This window comes from Balaenoptera acutorostrata, chromosome 1 (assembly GCF_949987535.1).
Source record: "Balaenoptera acutorostrata chromosome 1, mBalAcu1.1, whole genome shotgun sequence".
Classification (NCBI taxonomy): Eukaryota; Metazoa; Chordata; class Mammalia; order Artiodactyla; family Balaenopteridae; genus Balaenoptera; species Balaenoptera acutorostrata.
Genome location: NC_080064.1, coordinates 175,520,341 through 175,541,697, shown reverse-complemented (window position 1 = coordinate 175,541,697; position 21,357 = coordinate 175,520,341).

The window sequence follows — 21,357 nt, the reverse complement described above, 5'->3', positions numbered from 1 at the left end:
TGGATATTGGGATCCCGCATTAGTCATATTTTATGCCTGGAGAGGCAGGATTCACAACTGGAGAGATATTCCATGTTTGGGGAGTTGAATTCCATAGTTGGAAAGCCATGTTCCATGTTTGAAGGGACACATTTTATACCTGTTTTACAAGTTTTCATGCTTAGAGAACTAGGTTCTATGCTGGGAGGTCCAAGTCCCTTTCCTGTTCAGTGGATTATCATGTGGAGGATCAGATTATTTGCTTGGAAAGGTAAAATTAACACCTAGAAGACCTAAATCAATGCCTGAAAGTCCGTATTTCATATAGGAGTGTCAAGTTCTATGCTTGGAGATTGAGATTCCATACATGGATTTTCAGTTTCCAGCCTTGGAGAACAGTTTCCATGTCTTAGATTTTTAAGAGAATCAATTCCTGATTTCCTAAATTCTAAAAGTACTCTTTCTTAAAATTAATCTGCCTTATAGCATGTCTGAAGTCAAGGTGTCATACTGGCCCACATTTTCCATCTCCTCTTTCAGAATTGCTATTCTCCATTTTATTAAAAATGAATGAATGAATGAATGAATGACTAGTACTCTTACTGCACTTAATTATGGTGCATTGTACCGGGCTGAAATAACCTCCAGGGTGGTGATGGGCAATTCGATATTTTGTAGTTAGGGAAGCCTTCTTTATTCAAGACATTGTAATCCTACACTAGGGCTGTGTGTCTTTTTCTATCTTACCCATATTTCTGATAAGGGTGAAATACAGTATAGGAACAAGGTGGTTTGGGATGTCCTGAATTCATGTATATCGCAGGGTGAAGTGGCAGGAGTGATGGCAAATTTTGTTCAGTGATCTTCCATCCCCTGGTTATTGTCGAAGAAAGCACTATTATTATGGAAGAGTTCTGTGAGATCAAAGCAGAGAGGATCAAGATATTAAGCTTAGCAGAGCCATTTCATCTAGGCAACAAACTCATGGCAAAGCAAGACTATGCCTTATTCACCTTCCCTCCTTCCCTCTCTCCTTTCCTTCCTCCATCCTTTCTTCCCTTCCTTCTTTTCATTCTTCTGTCTTCCTATGCAGCTTAGAATTAAGATATCAAAATTTGTAAAATTTATGTTGGGGAATAGCGGTATGCTACAAAACTTCACCTACATTCACTCACATCTCAGTTGAGAATTTTGCATTATTTCAAAGAGAAGATGAGAAGTCTCATGTTTATTTCCAACAGATCAACATTAGATCTTCAAGCTAGGAAAAGATATTAAAAGTAAGTAGAGCCACTCCATATTTCCTTAAACATTCATTCAAACTTGTAGAAGAAACATTTCATTCATTTTGGCCAAAAGATTATTGATATCATAAACCCATATTCAGTTTTTACTGGGGAGCAATCTCCTGCTGTTCCTCATTAACCACTATTCCTCTGGTTTAGTCATTCGTGTTATGCACTTACTAGATTTAGATTAACTTAATGGAAATATATTGTCAACCCAACTGTAAATAATGCACTTAAAATCATAATTACTATATCGTTTGTAAGCACCGCACTTACCAGTAGCTCAATCCCTTCTTTTCCTTTTGCTATTTATTTCCACAAGGTAGTTTAAGCTGCGGTCTCAATGGAACATTTACCTATGTAGAACAAAATGTTCCTAAAATGCAATGAAGTATGTAATGACCTGAACACTTTAGAAAACCAGCTTCATTAAATTTATCTTGGAAGTACATAAATTAAAATGTTTAAAGGTCATTATATTAAAGGATATTAGGTCATTTGCATAATAAAGTATGTAATAACAATATGATTTTAAATACAAATATTTTGTTTAAATCAGCACATGATCAAGGACTGCATTATAATATTCGTTTTACTATAATCTTTACTATAACATTGAGATAATTTTCTGCTTTTCCCCATTAACAAATAATGCAGGCTCCTTGATTTACCTTAAATTAATAGCATGAAAAAGAATGATTAGTTAACAAATAAGTCTTAAAAAGACATGTTCTATAGTGTTTGGTTTGGGGTTTGCATTCTAAAACAGACATTGAAGTTCAAGGCTTGATGTTTTATTCTTTCATTTGGCCTTTGAGAAATGGATTTACTTTTACAGAATTTTTTTTCAAAACAAACAACTTTTTACTGAAGTATAGTTGATTTACAATATTGTGTTAGTTTCAGGTGTACAGCAAAGTGATTCAGGTATATATATATATATTCAAGATTTTGGATTTTTTTTTAGATTCCACATGTAAGTGATATCATATATTTGTCTTTCACTGTCTGACTTACTTCGCTTAGTATGATAATCTCTAGGTCCAACCATGTTGCTGCAAATGGCATTATTTCATTCTTTTTTATAGCTGAGTAATATTCCATTGTGTATATATACCACATCTTCTTTGTCCATTCATCTGTCAATGGACATTTATGCTGCTTCCATGTCTTGGCTATTATAGAGTGCTGCTATGAATATTGGGGTGCATGTATCTTTTCAAATTAGAGTTTTCGTCTTTTTCAACTATATTCCCAGGAGTAGGATTGCTGGATCATACGGTAATTCTTTTTCAGCTTTTACAGAAACCTCCATACTGTTCTCCATAGTGGCTGCACCAATTTACATTCCTACCAACAGTGGCGGAGGATTTCCTTTTCTCTACATCCTTTCCAGCATTTATTATTTGTGGTCTTTTAGATGATGGCCATTCTGACCAGTGTGAGGTGATACCTCATTGTAGCTTTGATTTGCATTTCTCTAATAATTAACAATGTTGAGCATCTTTTCATGTGTCTGTTGGCCATCTGTAGGTCTTCTTTGGAGAAATGCCTATGTAGGTCCCCATTTTTTGACTGGGGTTTTTTTTTTTTTTGACATTGATATTTACAGAATTTTTAAAAGTGAAGTAGTTGCCAATCCCACTTTAAGGATGGAAGCCCCTGTGACAACATGATAAATCTCTCAGGCGTCATGAGCCACTAGATTAGGAAACATTACTTTACTCTTCTCTGGGAAGACTTGAATCTCAACTTCCTGCGGCTTCCTGAATCAGCTTGTGACACAATCACAACTGGAATGAAAATAACTAATCCCAGACTTGCCCTGCTGCCTGAGGTCCAGCTACTCAGTCAACCCATACCTCATCTTTGCCTGCTTGGTGTTGAAACCACATTACATGCTTGAGCTGGTCACTGAATACATGCGTGGGGCCATTTTGAGTGGCAGGATTCCAACTTTCCAAAACAAAACAGAACAAAACATTAACTGACCCAAACCAAGAAATCAGAGGACTCTTCAGAGCCAGAAATCCACAGTGGCTCCAGAGCACCCACAGTGTGGAACTGGAACCCTAGACCTCTGTGCTGCAGGGTCAAGGGCAGAGGGGCTCAGGTGGACCCTATAACAGCCTATTCCATTTGGCTTTTCACTTACTGGGAATGAAGACTCTCTACACCCACAACATGCTATTTGCCAAAAAGTGCTTATAAATAGCAGCCTGAAACCTTTTATCTTATTTGTTCATTTAGAAACAAAACAGTCAGAACCTTATCTTTACTTAATGCATGAGGTATTCCGGTTGTAACCAGTGACCTTTTAGTTAAAGAAAGTGATAGCAGCTTTTGCTTTCAACCAACCCATAAAATGGAGACGAGGGCATAGATTAAATACTAAACTAGGGACCTAATCCCTTAACAGCCCTGTAAGAGTCAGAAGTGAAGGCTCCTTCTACTGAGTAGACACCTCTTTGGGGTGATGGATGGATACATGTTAGCAAGGATCCCACCTTATCTACCACTTCTCCTCAAGAAGTCTCCAACCCAGAGCAGCCAGTGCCTGTGGTGTAGATGGTGCCCAGGGAGGCTGAGAGCACGTCACTGGCTTCACTCACCAAGTCGGGTCCCCAGTGTGGGGCCATCTGCCATGTGGTGGGACATGGACCCCATGTCCCCATCATGCCCTAAGTCTGCCACATTCAGAGCCCATCAGCAGCTCTAAGACACGCAAGGGATATCTGCCCCTCCTCCCCCTTCTAGCAATATAGTTGGGGAGATTGCAAGGTACCAAATAATTGTCCTTCCAAAATTTACACTCACTGGGACCCCCCAGGCCAGGAGAGATGCCAGTTACACCTGGCCACTCCACCCACGGCCTTGCTTCTTGTTATTATCACCCATCTGCACTTTTGCTTAGATGCTTTAACAGTTGCCTTCCTCCATTCAGGCCTCAGACCCCTTTGAGAATCCAATGAAAACTCTGACCCCTCTCAGCTAAAAATCACACGGACACAATAAGCACACCATTTTACATGTAATATACAACCCTGTGAAGCTCATCTATAGCCTTCGGCTCTCATTCTAATCCTTTCTAGACTGTTCTCCATATTGCTGCCAGGACAAACTTGAAAAAAAAAGTGGGCTTCTAAGTACCATCAGGAAACACTCCAAGCTCCCTAGCATGATGCTGACCCCTTCCACACACTTCTCACATCCCCTCGACCCACTATTTTACTCCAGCCTTTGCTGCAGCAACTACCTGTATGCAAGTGTGACCCTACCCTAGCCCTCCTCAGCTGTCCATCCCTCGCTTCTGTCCCAGGCCTTCTCCAACAATGTTGTCGTGTGGGATAACTGGGAACCTGCCCAACTACCCTGTGTGTGTGAGACTGGAAGCACGAGGGAATTATCACCCCCGGGACAACAACTCTTGTCCAATGAGGGCCAGGAACTGGTAGATAAACACCCCCTCTTTCAGTTCTCAGGCAGACAACTCTGATCCTTGTGGGATCAAGGCCCAGTGGCTTTCAGAGGAGGCCAACTCCATACGTACCCTCAGATTGATTTTCCCTCCTTTCCTGTTTTACCTTTTCCGTTTCTCACTCCAGTTCCTTGGGAACATCGCAAGATAGACCACCTAAACACCAACCCTTTTTCAGGCTCTGCTCTTGGGAAGAACCCAGGCCCAGAGATGGCATGTAAGGTCCTTCATGCTGTGGCCCTTGACCACCTTTCAAATCTCATCTTCCGCGGCTCCAACCATCACACGGTAATTGCGCATCCTCCCATCCTGTTGGGCTTTCTACACCTCAGCTGAGATGTACCACTGCTCCTCCTCGGGATGAATTATTCCTTGTCCTTCAGGTTATAGCTTCTGTCACCTCTTCCAGGAAACGTCCACGAGCCTCTCCCCAGTTTGTGTTACCTGCCCTTCCTTCAGGGTGCTGTAAATATCCACGCAGTGCTGTAAATATCCATCTGCCCATCTACTTCTCTCACTGGACTGAGAGCTCCGGAGGCAGAGCCAGTGGGTTTTCTCTGTTTATCCTTCTCAAGCCTAGAACAGTGTCTGGGACTCAGAATTGGAACTGAGTAATTATTTGTTGGCTGACAGATTGAAAGAATGATGTATGAGATTTCTGACATGAGCTTGGGGCAGGCAATATTAGGGTCTTTATGATATCTGGGCCCGAATGAATCCAAGAGGAACGTCCAGGCAGGTTGCATGCCCCTGGGGACTGCAGAGATGGGTCCCAGTCTGACTGGCCCGTGTGCAGAGCAGGCCTCTTTTACAGGACAGCTGGTAAAAACCTGGTCTGGGTATTTTTCCCTAGTGGGCCTCCTGGGACTTTGCATGTCCTATTGTGTGAAGCTGATCTCAACACAGAGTCTGTCAATGCTGTGTCCTTTCCAGGTCCTGCTTCATAAAAAAATTCAAGAAGTCACTTCAGGTTTTCCTTAACAGGAGCCCATTCGGGAGCCAACTTTGAAAAGTTGCAAAGGTGCAGGACATTTGGCTTCTTTACCATTTATTTGCTGGATGCCTTTGGGCGAGTTCCCTGAACTCTCTGGGCTTCAGTGTCCCCATGTGCATGTAAGCCAAATGTTCCCAGGCCTCCCACGCCCATGGACACCAGTGAGGCCACGTTAACATCAGTGCTAGATTGTGTTGACCACCTGGCCTCCAGCAGCACAGCTGCATGATCTTAGGCTGTTCCATCTCCCCTGTTATTTCTGAGGCTGATAGGAAGTCTCTCACATGTGCTCGTGTTCTGCTGACAAGCTATTTGTGGAGGATCCCTGGCCACTGTCTCTGCTACCATGCCTGAGATCTGATTTAAATAACAAAAAGTTTATGCGGAACTTTTCTATTGACAGAGCTTCAGTCACATCACTCTTATGATGTATTTTCAAGGAATAAGAACTTTTAGGTAGAAAACATAAAAACCTAGACATAAAGAAGAGGCCTAAATATACATGCACAGCATATTCAGACGAGGGCTTTTGAACAAGACCTCATCTTTTGCAAAGTTGTTTCTGGCTTAAGGACAGCAGGTGGCAGCAGAATCAAGCTTTTTCACAGCAAGAAGCTTCTGGAGCTTCAGATGGTTCTCAGAGGAGGAGAGAAGCAGCTTTTAGTAAAAACCTTTCATCTAAAAATCTAAACTCAGCAGAAGAACAAAAACAAAACAGTGAGGAACCAGCGCCATTAGCCTCAGCCACTAAAGATCAGGGTGTCGTTCCTTGACTGCCATCCACACAGCCACATCTTGTCCTTCCAAGGAATCCTGAGATTGCCATGGACAGTGGCTTGGAAAGGAACCTGGGGTCTGTTTCTCCTTGAATAGGGTTCCTGTCCTGATGGTGCCCTTGTCAGATGTTAAAGCTGGTTCACCAGGAAACAGGCTCTGGTCAGGGCTGGGCTCCCTGGAGAGGTCAGAACAAATTTATGCATGAAAAAGGCATTTTTTAAAAAGGAGATCTTGGATGTAATAAAAAGAAATGCATTACTGCTATGTGCTATAACACAGATGAACCTCAAAAACATCATGCTAAGTGAAAGAAGACAGTCACGAATGCATGATACCATTTATAGGACATGTCCAGAATAGGCAAATCGAGAGACAGAAAATAGATTAGTGGTTGTCTAGGGCTGGGGAGGTGGTGATTGAGGAGTGACTGTTAATGAGTACAAGGTTTCTTTTGGGGTGACAAAAATGTTGCAAAATTAGATTCTGGTGATGGTTGCATAGCTCTAGAGATATACTAAAAACTACTGAATTGTGCACTTTATGGTATGTAAATTATCTCAAAACTGTTTTAAAAAGAGAGAAAGGGGAAAGTATACTTCGATCACTAATATATTTCAAGTGAAAATAAACCTCAAGTAACTATTCTGAGCAGAGAGACCGAGACAGACGCAGACGGGGAGAGAAAAAGACTCTGCAGCTGCCACAGAAAAGAATTGGAGGATGGTTAGAAATATGACTCTGGTTCATTGGTGGATTTTACTTTTCGTTTAGATGCTGATGTGATAATGGTACAATATGCTTCCTGCTTCGGCAACACACTTTCTGTTCCTAAGGACTGCAAATACTTCCTCACCTTAAAGAGTGACTGGACGACGGGGGTGGCCATCTCACTGTTTTAAAGGATGAAGTTCTTCCTGGAATAGGCCAGCAGAAATAGCAAAACTCTGAAGTCACACAGGCCTGCTTTCAAATCCCAGATCCTCCTCTTATTAGCTATGAGGTGTCGGTTCCTTTTCCATATCCACATCTCAAGGTTGAGTAAGAATGGTTTAACACGAAATATGAAAGTGCCTAGCCTATAATAAACATGGTATTTATGTTATTTTCCTAGAATGTCCAGCCTCACTTGCAAGAAGACTTTTTCTCTTAAAATCAAGCTGTGCCATGCTTTCCTGTTGCTCCTATGGCTCTAAGTCTCTGAAGGTCTTCTCTACTGCCCCCCAGTACCGCCCCAAGTCCATTTTCCATCGACAACCTTATTATCACTTTTTACAGCAATGGAAACTCCCTGAGAATGGAAAACTAGTCAATGACAATATTGTATTGGGAAGCATCTGAGTAGGAGGGAACCCCTGTCCCTGGTTACCTAAAACACAAGGCTAGTCAGTAACATATGTCTATAATATAACCCTGGATACCAATGGTGCAATGAAAACTCTGCTCCCACCAGAACAATAGTGTTTATATTAGAGAATTTGAGGTGTGATAATCAGAAGCATTTCTAGAAACTACGGAATATTGGGATAAAATGTCAACACTTTAGTCAAGATTGTACTTAAAATCCATGCAAGTTTTTAACTCCATAGGCATCCTAGTAGCTTTGGGGGAAAATTATACTCTGTTCATAGTGTAATGGATGAGAAAATGGGCTAAGGAGGCTGCCTTGTTTCAAAGCTTGGCTCTGCCTCCTGTGAAACCAGGGCAACTATTTATCCTCTCGTTGCTTGTTTCCTCACACATCAATTGAGGGAATAATAGTATCTATTTTATAAGGCTATATAAGGATTCTGTACGTTAACGTAACATGCTTAGAACAGTGCTTGGCACGTAGTAAGCATCAATAAATCCATTAATTCAACAAATGTTTATTGGGACTTCCCTGGCAATCCAGTGGTTAAGACTCCATGCTCTCACTGCCAGGGCCCGGGTTCAATCCCTGGTCAGGGAACTAAGATCCCACAAGCTGCATGGTGTGGCAAAAAATAAATAAATTAAATTTAAAAACAAAACTACCCCACAAATGTTTATTGAATATAGTTGTGGCTCAATATGTGACACTGTTTTATGTTGGGAATACTAAAGTCAATAAAACAGAATAAGTCCCTGCCCTCATGGAGCTTACTTCCTGGTGGGAAGAGGCAAACAACAACAAAAAGTACGTACATACACACATATGAATTGTGTCCTCCTACCGCATTCCTCTCCCCCAAGTCATATGTTGAAGCCCTAACCCTCCCCCCCACCCCACTGCCCGCCCCACAAGGCAATGGAATTTGGAGGTAGAGCCTTTGGGATGTAATTAGGGTTAGATGAGGTCATGAAAGTAGGGCTTTCATGATGGGATCAGTGACATTATGAAAAGAGAGACACCAGAGCACTCTCTGCCATGTGAGGACACAGTGAGAAGGTGGCCATATACAAGCCAGGAAGAGAGCCCTCACCAGGAATCAAATCTGCCAGCACCTTGATCTTGGACTTCAAGCCTCCAGAACTGTGAGAAAGAAATGTCTGTTATTCAACCACCTAATTCATGTTATTTTGTTATAGCAGCCTCAGGAGACTAAAACAGGTTTGTTTGTAAATACATATTTGAAATAGGAACCTTGAATAGGCACAGAGCTGGTTTTACCGATGGAAAGAGCCTTATACTAAACTATGGTGGGGAGCTTGCATTCCCATTTTAGCAATGGTACCCACTCTCCACAGAGTAGCCATGGAAAAGTCACTTGATGACTCTTATCTTAGATGTCTGCATCTATTAAATGATGAACTAGATGATCCCTGAAATGTTTGGTTCTGCCCATCTTATGGTTGGAATAGCAATTCATCTTCTGGGTAATTTACACACGTAAGTGTGCTAATACTTAGGGTGGCAGAGAGGGTGATTTAGAGTAGACACTGATTATCTCGATTGTACTTTTCAAATGGAAGATTAATTAAATCCTAAATTTGGATTTGGCTTCCTAGTTAGCAATGTTTCCTTCCTGGAAAAGAAATAGCGCGTGTCAGAGAGAGCAGCTCCTTTGGATAGTATTTTTCCTTCTTCCCTGGTTTCTTGTGAGCTCTGACTGCGCAGTTCTCTGGGAGCCTCTTCCTTCCCAGATAACAGCTAAGACAACAGAGCTTATGGTTTTCCTGAGGTTCTTTTGATAAATGGCTAACATCTGATTGATCCATTCTCATTTCACCTGTTACTTGTACAGGAAAACTGTAGAGAGTGTAACAGCACAAGAGAATAATTTTTAAATTTTTCAGACATTTTGTAAGATTTGATTTTTCTGCTTCTCTCACCTCTGAATGATTTCACTGGGGTATCTTGGATGTAAAAGATTTCTTCAAGTTCTTTTGCTCTTGGATCCTCCAATTCTCTGAGCAGGTGACAGCCTCTAGAAATGCATCTAAGGGGCCTCCCTGGTGGAGCAGTGGTTAAGAATCTGCCTGCCAATGCAGGGGACACGGGTTCAAGCCCTGGTCTGGGAAGATCTCACATGCTGTGGAGCAACTAAGCCCGTGCGCCCCAACTACTGAGCCTGCGCTCTAGAGCCCGTGCTCTGCGACGAGAAGCCACCACAGTGAGAAGCTCACGCACCCCAACGAAGAGTAGCCCCCGCTTGCTGCAACTAGAGAAAGCCCGCACACAGCAACGAAGACCCAATGCAGCCAAAAATAATAAATAAAAAAAAAATGCATCTAAGGAAGGATCATATCACTTCCATCTTTTGACCCCTGGGCACCTTCCACTACCAAATACACTAAAGAAAACAAGAGTCTTCTCCTGTTAGCTCTGGTGCAGTGGAATTGAGGAACAACCACAAAGAAATCAGAGTACATCCTATAACGGAGCTGTCAGGCAGCTTGTGACGGCAGAAATATTGTTTTTCCTGGTGATAAGACTAGAAGGATCTTCATAAAACCAGCGGATGTATCATTTTCACTTTTGAAAGTCCATTTTATAATAGATTGTTTCTCAAAACGGAAAAAAATGAGATTTTTGAAATATTTTTAAAAATGCTCAATTTCACTCTTAAGATAAAAACAAATAAAAATTACAAGAGGATGCTTAGCAGATGGGCAAAAATTTTAAATAACCTCCTCTCTTGGCATTTTCATGTAAAGGTATTAGGAGTATAATTTGCTGATCAGAAGACAACTTGACAATATCTATCAAATTTTGTAGTGCACAAAGATTAGAGTAGTAATTACTTAGATCCAGTAATTTCACTTCTAGGAATTTATCCCACAGATCTTCCAGACATGTGCTCAAAGATGTAAGTATAAAGATAATTATTGCAGAATTATTTGTGAGAGAAAAAAAAAAAAGAAAGAAAGAAACTTACAGGTCCATGAAGAAGACTGGGTAAATAAATTAGTAAGCTAGAGTATATCCATATAATGGGATACTATTAAAGAATAATCTTCATGATGTACTGCTAGGGGAGAAAAGGGTACAGAAACATGTAGGTAATCCCATTTGTTTAATATTCAGAAACTAGTGACACAGGTGGCATCTGGAGAGGGAAATTAGAAAACAGTTTTTCTTTTATACCCTTATTTTTCATTGTATACTTTTTTTTTAACATTTAGATTTTGTACCATTTGTGTGTATATTTTTAAAAGTAATTAAAATTTCAACACCCACAATAGTGACACACAAAAAAATCTATGGGAAATAGCTTACACACATTGAATTTTGCTGTATGTCAGGCACTGATTTTCTAAACACTTTACATGTATTATTTGATTGAATTCAACCAGGACCTTGTAAGGTGGGTACTATTATTATCGCCATTTCAGAGTGGGAAAATTGTGGTAAAGAAAGACTGAATAGGATTCACACCTAATCAGTGACAGAGCTGAGATTTGAACCCAGGCACCTTTGTTCTAAGACCAGAGTCTTAGCCACCATGTTCTACTGCTCCTATGCAGTCTCAGACTTCCATGACGAACTCTTAATTATAGTGTAGCCAACACAAAACTTAGAAAACAAACTCAGATGTGCAAGGACGTTTATACTTTCTTTGAGTCAACTTAAAACGGATTCTGAGTCCCCATCCAGCTTTATTGGAAGAAAATATAATCTTAGTCATTATTGGGGCTCCCCTCTCCAAGGGTTGTGCAAGGTCCTGGGGTCTTGCCTGGTAGAGACCCTGACAGTTTTCAGCCAACCCTGGTCACCGCGGAGATGTCCACTGACCCAGTTCAAGACTCTCTAGTCACAGCGTGTAGTCTTACCCACTCCCACTTCTACATTTCAAGCTTCTTCATATCCTTGGGAGGTTTTCTCCTTCCCTTTTCCTGCTGCCTTCAAAGGCATGGAGAATACTCTCTTCAATGAACTCAGGTTTTATCTAAAGACAGTGAGATAATTCTGCAAAAAATCTCTAAGGTGAGAAACTACTGAGGGCCTATCTAACTTGCTTAGATCAAAGTGGAAGAGAAAATATAGGAAGAAGACAGAGAAATTCATATTTCAATAAATTATCCTGCCACAGAATCATAGCCATGGAAAACAGGATAATTTTGGATTTGGAATTTACCTCCATCATTTCGTCTGCAAGTGTTTGGACTTGTGTGGTTCTGGAATGATGACTATAATATATAAACAAAACCATGTCTTCCACTGGTAGATATGGATTGAGACACAAGACATTTAACCCCTGCAATTTGAATGCAAAGGCATATGGAGTATGCTTTGCAAAATGGACAAAAATCTGATGGGGGACTGAGGATAGTCCTCTTTTACACCTTAAAAGTCCTCAAATAGATATCAGTCAAGTTCCTGGCCCCTGCTCAGCTAACCAACAACCCATAAGTGCAGAAAAAAAGACAAGATTGGAATCTAAGGAAGGAAGTGTTAATCCAAGGGCCTGGAATCAAAGAGAACATATTCAAATAGAAACCAGGTTGATACCAGAACTTTAGGAGGGTTATCGCAGGCAGGAAAAAGATGCATGATCTAAGCATAGGATTTTTGGACTACAGGAGCCTGGGTAAGAGGTCTGCCCCAAATTCCATCTGCCACCAATGAAAGCAGAAAGGAAATGTGTAAAGTGAGCCAAGCCATGGGGAAAGAGTCCAAGTCGGGTGTGCCTCCTGTGTGTTTAGTAATCGTGTCCAGCTCAGCAAAGCTGAGTTTCTTTCTTCTTTGGACTACTACCCATTTTAATGAGCAAGGAACATTTGATCTGAAGCAGTTTCAGAAACCCAAATTTCCCCCAGCCTTTGTCTAAGTTTTGTAAGGAAAAGGAATAGCTGCAAATTTGCCTGTGAGCGCTCCCGGTCAGCTAATTCCTGGTCCTTTGCTCCACCTAGTGGATTTCCATGCTGGAGAGACTCTGAAAAGAAACCAGAAGAGAAAGGTATACTTTTGCTGATCAATCTGGACTTCAGTCATTTTCTTTAAAGACAATACCCTGTTCCACCCCAATCTGTCTTTGTTCAGATTGAGTGAGCTCTTTCATTTATTTCCATTAAAGCCAAATGTGTAACTGTGAGTCAGCAGAATCTAATGCATTCCTTTTCTCTGTTCTTAATATATAAATAGCATTATATGATCAGGAGACTCATATCAGCACAGAAAAGCATATTCCACTCATAATTATATCCTTTGATGGCCAAACTCAATCAAACCTTGACAGGGTCATTTAATTAAATAATGGCCTGCCTACTTGTTAACCCCCGGGAGGCTTCTTTGAGCAATAATTGGTTAGTCATTGGACCTTTTCAGGAAGTTTCACATGCAATTAAAAAAAAAGATGAAAACATTACAAAGTACAGCAAAGCTAAGAATTTCAGGTACAAAGGGATTCAGAGCCGATTCTTACACAAAATCAATATGTGGAGATAAAGATTAGTATCAGTGTGGGTTTAAGCCATTAGCGTATACAAAATAAATTCAACAATCTATATTTATTTGCTAGCTGATTGTGCCCCTGTCGGTCATCAGCCTTAAAATCAATCAAATAATTATTCTTTATCCCTTATACTAGTTGATATTTAATTGCTGTTATAGGTTGAATTGTGTTCCCCAAATATTTATATGTTGAAGTCCTAATCCCCAGCATCTCAGAATGTGACCTTATTTGGAGAAAGGGTCTGCAAAGAGGTCATCAAATTAAAATGAGGCCATTAGGGTGGGCCCTAATCCAATATGACTGGTGTCCTTATAAAAAGGGGAAATTTGGAGATAGATATATGTAAAGGAAGAACACCATGTGAAGATAAAGATGGCCATCTACAAGCCAAGGAGAGAGGCCAGGAACAGACCCTTCTCTCAGAGCCATCAGAAGCAACCAACCCTCCCAGCATCTTGATTTCTGACTTCTAGGCTCCAGAACTGTGAGATAATAAATGTATTTTGTTTTAGCCACCCACTTGTGGTACTTTGTTATGGCAGCCCTAGCAAACTAACACAATTTCCCTGGCAAATGAATAAGAATCTCTGCAAAAATGAAATTAATCCATAGAATGCTAGAGTTGGAAGGGAATCTCAGAAAACAACTTGCTCGATCCCCTTATTTTGAAATAAGATGCCTAAGGTCACACAGCAAGTTGGTGACTTTGTCACCCTCTTAGCTCAGCCTTTGGTCCTTCTATGTCTCTCCTAATCTGCTGGATATTTCAAAGATGGCGGCAAAATCAGCCTATGATGGTGATTAGATCCAAGACTTTGTTGAAAAGAATTTCCTTGGGGACAATATGCAAGCATAGACCCTTTCTAAGTATTTGCTAATGAAAGCACGTGCTAAATAGGAGAATTAATTGCTGGTTACATGCCAGCCAGAAGATTGATACGTGGTGGAACAGTGAGACAGGTAACTTGACCTCTGGCTGGACTGATAGGATCCATCATCCCTCCAGACAGGCACTTGGTTGCGGTAAAGGTCTAGCTCTGGCTGGAGGGTTGCCCCCATCCCACAGAGGATGATTCACCAGAGTGACTTAATCATCTATCAATCAGTCAGAAGCTCAGTTTCATGTGAGTGGGGTTGGGGCTGGGGAAACAGAGTTTGGCTTCATGGTGGGTGTGGAGACTTGTTATAATAGTAAGCACGCTCTTGATTAAAGTACATGACACAAATAATTGCCAGAGATCCCAAACCAGCTATCACCTAGGGTTATGGAGATCTGATCTAATATGAGACAGAAAGCCCAGTTTCGACTCCGCAGCAGAAACCTTTGAAAAGTGTCCAGGAGTAATTGGCATTTAATCAATGCAATCATTATCCCAGCACATGGCTCCTGCAGCTTCAGGCCCCCTTGCAACCACTGAACTGCAAAAGGGAGAATATATCTGTTTAATTTCACCACCAACAACATTTGATTTACAGTCCCAGATGAGGTCCAAGTGGAAATATATTCACATTTTTATATTTGAGAAACACAGTAAGAATTCAGTCTTGTATCAATGGTATGGCATAAACAGTGATGGGCATTTTCCCCTTACAGAGGCCTGATCAACATTAATTTTGATAGACAGGAGAGTAAAACTACAGCAGGCTGCTAAGCATTTGTTTTTCATTTAATCTTCTCTAAACCTTCCATGAAACATGGGGAAGAATATGACTGCTCTTCTCTCCCCGAGATATGGAAGGAGTGTATGCTACTTATAATTAGGAGACAAATAAATATTGACTTTGCTTTTGGTTTCGCTTCATATAGTGTTATCATTGGGCATCAAGTTAGGTATTTAAAGGAGAACATACTTCTCTTGAAGGGCAGACACTATTTTTAGACCTATATCCCCTCTCCTTTTCCTGGCAGGAGTTCTTAGTTCACTTTCACCCACCCTGTAAAGGGCAACTAGAAAAAAAGAGAAGGCCCAACTTTCCCCTCTCAGCATTTCACAAGTTTTTCCTGTAGGATCCATAAGAGGAAGTGGGGAGGGAAAAAGAAGTATTCTTGAATTTAAGGACCTATAAAATGTTTTCTTAGATTGATGGTAAAAAATTTCAGTGTTTTTTGAAGGGTACTCCCAAATTACCCACTTCAGAATGACCTAAAGAGCTTGTCAACAACTTAGATTGCCAGGCCTCCTTATGTGTTCTGCATCAGAATTGATGACGGTAGGGCTCCGGAATCTACATGGTTAACGAGTATCTCCAGAGACCCCAATATACACTAATAATGGATTCTACTCACCTTCCCTGTGTCTCAACATTGCTGTTCCAAGTTTCAGTCTCTTCTCTGTCTACACTTACTCCCTCCATAGCATCAAGTCTCATGCCTTTAAATGTTTTTATAGGTAAATAGCTCTCAAATTTATATCTGCAGCCCACACCTCTTCCCCCAAACACCAGAAGCCTATATCTAACTGCCTGATTGATATCTAATAGTCATATTAAAAATCAAACTCTAGTTTTCTCTCTGAATTTGTTCTTCCTCATCTCAGTAATTGAGATCACAAAACCTTGGAGTCATTCTTGATTCCGTCCTTCATATCTTCCTCACTTTCTCTCATACTCACTTCCAGTCCATCAGAGTCCTGTGAGCTCTTTCAAATATGTCCCAAATCTTCCTCTATTCCATGGGCTACTACAGCAGCCTGCTGTTTGGTCTCTCTGCTTGCTTTCTGTATCAGTCAGAGTTCAGCTGCAGATAACAGAAGCCATTCTAGTTATCTGAAGCAGAAAGGGATTTAATAAAGTTGTAGTAGATTCATGCTACAAAAATCCTTCCCATCCCACATACCTTTCTGCAATGTGACTTTGCCACAACTCCCAAAAAGAAATGGAGTCTGTATTTCTTTTCCCTTAAATCTGGGCTAGCCCTCTGATTAACTTTGACCAATAAAATGAGGCAGCACTGATGTTGTGTGACCCCCAGACCTAACCAAAAGAGGCTTTTGCAGCTTCCATTTTCACCCTCTTGGAAGGCAGCCTTCATATAAAGCAGCTTAGGCTAAATTACTGAATGATGAGAGTCCACATGAAGAGAGAGGGCTGAGACTTTTAGGCATCCCTGCCAAGATCCCAGACATGTAAAGGAGGCCATCTAGGACCTTCCAGCCTAGCAGAGCTGACAGCTAAATACCACTGCATATGTGAGCCCAGGTGATATCAGCACAAGAAGCACCCAACCAACTTATGTTTGGGGGGTGTTCATTACACAGCAAAGGTAACTGAAATGTCAGTGAAGTTAGGGCTTGCAAAACCTTTGAAGGGCTGTAGGGGTATGCTTTAGGCTAGGCCTCTAGGAATGACTCCCAGAATAATACTGCAGAACTGGCCTGCCAAGGGAACTACTACTTCTGCCATAATCTAAGGGTCAGGAAGCCACCAACCACTTTCTAGTTCCAGAAACACATCACCTTAGCCATGATCTGGGCATCAGGGACTTGTTACAAGATCTGCTGGCTGCAGATCTACCACAGTCATTTTACATTAGCAAAATGAATGATTAATGTGCCTTTTCCCCACTTAAGTAAGTTCTGAATTCAAGACGTGTGCAATTACAGGTATGAAATTAAGCACAGAATCCATTTGGTATTCTAGACTACTTTGTGTGATTTACAAAAATTTTTAATAATAAATCTTTAAGGGCTTCCCTGGTGGCGCAGTGGTTGAGAATCTGCCTGCCAATGCAGGGGACACGGGTTCGAGCCCTGGTCTGGGAAGATCCCACATGCTGCGGAGCAACTAGGTCCGTGAGCAACAACTACTGAGCCTGCGCGTATGGAGCCTGTGCTCCACAACAAGAGAGGCCGTGATAGTGAGAGGCCCGCGCAACGCGATGAAGAGGGGCCCCCACTTGCCGCAACTAGAGAAAGCCCTTGCACAGAAACGAAGACCCAACACAGCCAAAAAAAAAAAAAAAAAAAAATCTTTAAGAAAGACCTCTCTAACAAGTTTAGAGAAACAGAAAAGAAAAAAAAGACTTGTGCAAGTGCATATGACTGGCAAAAAGTAAATTATGTTTCAATTTCTAGCTGCAAAAGAGTCTGGGAAATGTAATTTTTAGCTTTTTAGCCTATGTGCTGCTGAAAGGCACAAAAGGAAGAATTTTTTAAAATGTTTTGTTCACTGTTATAGCACCTAGTATAATGCCTGCACATAAGTGATGGTCATTAAATATTTGATAAATGATTGAACTAAAATTTGATAAAGGAGGGGCATGATTGAGAGATGATTGTCTCTAGTTAGCCTAGAGTATGACATTCTGTATGCCTAAACCCCTGTTTCTGTCATTCCTTTTCCTGAATATATCCTGGAGTATCGAGAAAGACTTATAATTCAAGATTTTTTTTCAATCTAGTATTTGCCATCTTTACTATCACTGTGCAACCATCTTGAGTCAAACACACTGGGTTTTTTCGTGTGTAATAAATTTTCATTAAAAAGGTGAATTTGGGAGGATGGAAAGAAGTTTTTGAAGGGCGAGCTCTTTAGTCTTTCCTGCTTCCCATGGCTTTGGCCACCATCTCTCTTTGAGGGCTTGTTCTTCAGGATACTGACAGCTTGATTTCTCTGGGTAACATCATGCAAAGGAAATTAGCTCAGTATGTCTTCTACTGAATTCCATCTGTAGTTCAATGTTTTAATGTATTTATGAACAAGGATACAGAGCAATTTTGATAAGACAGTGTTCCAGTCTCTGAGAATATTTTTCCCCAAAAAACATTTTTAAAAATACCACTGAACAGCCTGGAAATCCACCCCCACATGAGCAATCTCCAGCAATCTCCAGAAAACTTTTCAGGTGTCACAGCCATAATAGCAGGTGGTTCCTTTGGGTATAAAAATTATGGCAAGGATAAGAGACAAAAAGCAAACTGTTTTGATATTCTGGGTACAGTTTTCCCCAAGTGAATCATTCCCATATGCCTACTCTTACCATGGGCCCCTTTCCAGAGGAAGTGGGTTGTGTGAATGGAGGTGTAGAGATGCATTCTGGTGGGCAAGCTTCGATGGTGCCCATATTTGGCAGATCCAATTAATCTTTAGATATTTGTCAACCCACTCTTCTACGAGTCTCAAAACGCAAAATTTGATTATGGATTTAATACCTGTTTTCACTCCTCTCATAATAAATACTTAATCTTGTTATGAAGATTCAGTAGTGCTCATTTGAGGCAAGACAGCTTCTGAAATTCCATAGAAATAGATTTTAAATACAAGCTTGTAAGGAAGGCTGAGACTAGAGCAGTTCGCAAAAGGTTGTCATTTAATTCACTTTTCTATTATGAAATATTTGAGACATACAAAAAGTTTAAAGAACAGGTATTTACTCTCTAGTGAAATTTTGTTGCTTGTAAGATAAAAATCTGGACTAGTAAAAAAGACTTTGTTTCCAGATAGAAATGCAGCAAAGCTGGAAATTAAGAGTTTTGCATAGATTTATTTTTTCCTTTCTCTCTAGTTATAAGATTAGCATTTTTATCATTTACAGGCACACCAAGTCTCCCTTACTGAAAAGGGAGATGCTGTTGTCACCATCTTAATTTAAATAAAAAATCTACCAAGGGAAAGATGTGTACAGGAAGATCCCTGATGGAAAACTTGACTTTATTTGGATAGAAGACAACCACTTTGAAAAATAAAAAGGAAACATAGTCATTAAGCTAATTAATTCTGGCTTTTCCAAATCTTAGAGTGGTGTCATTTACTAGCTGTGTGATAATTGGGTAAGTTTTTTAATGTCTCTGTACCTTGTTTCCTGAACTGTATGGTGAGGATAACAATAGGATCTACCTCTTAAGGGTTGTTAAGTGTAAAACGCTTAGAACAGTGCCTGGAGTACAGTAAGTAAGTCCTTCATAAATGTTAGTTCACTTTCTTCTTCTTCCTCAACAAAACGTTAGCTCCACATGAGAGCAGGGACTTTGCCTGATTTTGTTCTGGATCCTCAGCTTCTATTTTGCCCACAGTAGACATTCAACAAATATTTGTTGAATGGATTAATTAATGAAAGTAGCTAGGTTTTGAGGCTAAAAGTGAAAGAGAATTTGTCCTAAGTTTTATAGCTAGTGAGGGAAAAACAGACCTCAGGTTTAAGATAGGTTAGGGAGGTAGGAAAAAACCCCTAAACTAAGATGAGAAGACCAAGATTTAAGTTTAAATTCTTCTAACTCTCTGGGTGCTGATACCAAGGTTTTCTTTCTCTATTTGTAAAATGTAACTCCCAAGGTTATTCTGAGGATTAAATTAAAGTGTGTATGAATGCTCCCAATAAAATATATAGGGATATACAACACATGGTATTATTAATTTTTATCTCAGTAAGTTTATCCATTGGATGACAATCAAATGATTCTATGAGAGTCTTGGAAGAAAGAATCTTTAGCTAAAGATTTAAGTACTAAAAATATTCAACCCCAGAGGTACCACAGACATAGACTAATTTTTTCCATCTGTGCAGTTTAGGGTAGATTTGGCATACACTCAATACCAGGCAAGAAAGAAACTGGTTTAGGCTGCTTTTAAAGTTTTAAAAAAAGGCAGAAAAAGAAACTATTTCCTCTTATAAGCATGAATGTTAGAATAGAGAAAGCCTTCATCAAGTAATTCACCACTGAAGCAAGCATATTTAATCCATATCCTCTCCTACCTTTTCCCACTCCCCATTTTTGTTCTAATTATTAGTCATTTTATATATCATGATTTATGTATTATGGTGGCTTCCCCCTCACCAAAGAAAAGTAAAATAGGTTATTCTTTATCAGTCACATGTGACTCAGAGGTCAAAAGAGCAGTTCTTTGCCGGGTAAACTTCCTAGATTAGCAGTATTTAAAGACCTGGTTTTCAGAGCCAGGGATTACTCAGAATATTATGGCTTTAAGATTATGCCCCACCCAAGATGCCTCACCAGAGCCTGAGTCTGAGGCTGAGAAACTGACTTGCGGAAAAAGATAAAAGAGCAAAAAAAGCCATAGTGGGTGAGCTGATGACTCACTGCCCCTTCCTTGAATTTCAGGAATGACAAGATGGAAGAGGGGAAGAAAGGCAGTGCCCCACTGCAGACCAGATGTTTCAAGAAAGACAAGAAATTCAGGGAACTTAAAAACTTATATATGTTCTTAGGGTAAAGGCAACAAATATAATTTCCATGGTCAAGTTGTTGAGTGCATCAAAGAAAGGAAACTAGGAACACTAAATTACTTTTTACCATCAGCACTATCACCCTAAATCTGATCATTTTATTCCCCTGATTAAAAACCTCAATAACTCTACATTGCTACTGGATCAAGTCTAAACTTAACGATGGCATAGAATAGTCTTCATAACGTGATCCCAACTTTCCTTAGCACCTTCATCTTCTAATTAATTCTTATTACATATCGTGGAAGGTATAGGGGACCACTAATAATTTACCAAATAAACCAGATACTTTTAAACTCCAGTCCACTTGTTTACACTATTCTCTCTGCTCAGAACTCTCATCCCAGCTGGCAAGCCCCTAACGGACTTCAAAGCCTGTCTCAAGTATGATTTCTTCTCTGTAGCTTTCTTAACTTCTGTTCTCTCCTACTACTCAGAATGATTGTTCTTTTGTCTATCGAGTCATTGAACTGGAAGCATCCCACTCATTAAGTAGACTCATAGGGTTCTATCCTCTCCCAAACTTACTGAATACTCTATATGGGCAATCGTGAGCCTGTCATTGTGCAATTCTTGGAACACCATAGGAGCATAATATAGTTTTGTTGAATTGAGTCAAATATTAGAAGACCAAAGCATAAATAGATTTTCTAGGCCTGGGAATTATGTTAGGACTAGAAAGTGTATGCTAAATCCACATATGAGATTTTGCCTTTGCTCTTACCAGAGAGCGTGTAATTTACTTTTATTTAAAAAACAGCGTCATGAATGTATTTCTCTAGATAAAACATTATTAATCCATT